This window comes from Myotis davidii, unplaced genomic scaffold (genome assembly GCF_000327345.1).
Source record: "Myotis davidii unplaced genomic scaffold, ASM32734v1 scaffold2623, whole genome shotgun sequence".
NCBI classification, from domain to species: domain Eukaryota; kingdom Metazoa; phylum Chordata; class Mammalia; order Chiroptera; family Vespertilionidae; genus Myotis; species Myotis davidii.
Window position 1 is genome coordinate 31,871 of NW_006294162.1, and position 1,325 is coordinate 33,195.

Genomic DNA, 1,325 nt, shown 5'->3' on the forward strand with positions numbered 1-1,325 from the left:
TCCTCAGCAGGTATGGGTTAGGACAGTGGTTGGCAAACTCCTTAGTCAACAGAGCCCAATATCAACAGTACAATGACTGAAATTTCTTTTGAGAGCCAAATTTTTTAAACTTAAACTATATAGGTAGGTACATTGTTATTAACTTAATTAGGGTACTCCTACGCTGGGCTTTGCTAAAAACGTCCTCAATCTGATTGAGGTACGTTCGCTGAGGTCGACCTCTTCCAACTCTCCCATCCACACTCGTCTTGTATCCTTGCGTGCGATTTGCAGATGCGACTAGCACTAATCACTGCTCAATGAGACTGCTGACTGACTGGATCACTCAACTCCTGCATGAATGGCGCGCGCCTGCGCCGCATCTCTCCTTGCCCTACGGACTGACATCCCCCACTTCTTCTAATGCCACTTCTTCAAAATAGAGTCGCCCAGCCTGAAAACCAACTTTTGTGCATGGGCCACAAAGTTTCAATCATTTCAATCGCACTGTACGTGCGTGCCTGCATGTGGTATTTTGTGGAAGAGCCACACTCAAGGGGTCAAAGAGCAGCATGTGGCTCAGAGCCACATGTGGCTCTCGAGCCGCGGTTTGCCAACCACTGTGCTACGAGATATTTCTGAAATTTTGCTGCGTGTGGTTTATTCTAGGATTTTTTAAGTTTGACATCTTACATTTAAGTCTTTGATCCATTTTGAGTTTATTTTTGTGTATGGTGTAAATTAGTGGTCTAATATATTTATATGAAAAAAAATTACTTAATTTAAAAGCTGAGAACAAAATTATGGCAATAGCTGCCTTTGCATTATATAATAATATCACTAACATTAATCACACACATAATATATGCAATAAATTTTTCTAAATTCTGTAGCCTCCTTTGTCAAATATTAATGGAGTGTAATGGCTTGGGTTAAATTCTGAGGTCTCTGTTCTGTTCCATTGATCTATATGCCTGCTCTTGTAACAGTACCAGGCTCTTTTGATTACAGTGGCTTTGTAAGATAACTTGATATATGGTATTGTGATCCCTCCAACTTTGTTCTTCTTTCTCAAGACTGGGGTGAATATTTGGGGTATTTTTTGGTTCCATATGGATTTTTGGAGTATTTGTTCTAGAACTGTGAAATATGCCATTGGTATTTTAATAGGGATTGCATTGAATCTGTTCATTGCTTTGGGTAGTATGGACATTTTAATGATGTTGATTCTACCAATACATGAACACAGTATATTTTCCCACTCTTTTAGATCACCCTCTGGCTGTCTTTTTCAACATCCTGTAGTTTTGCAAGTTCAGGTCTTTTACCTCCTTGGTTAAGTTTAT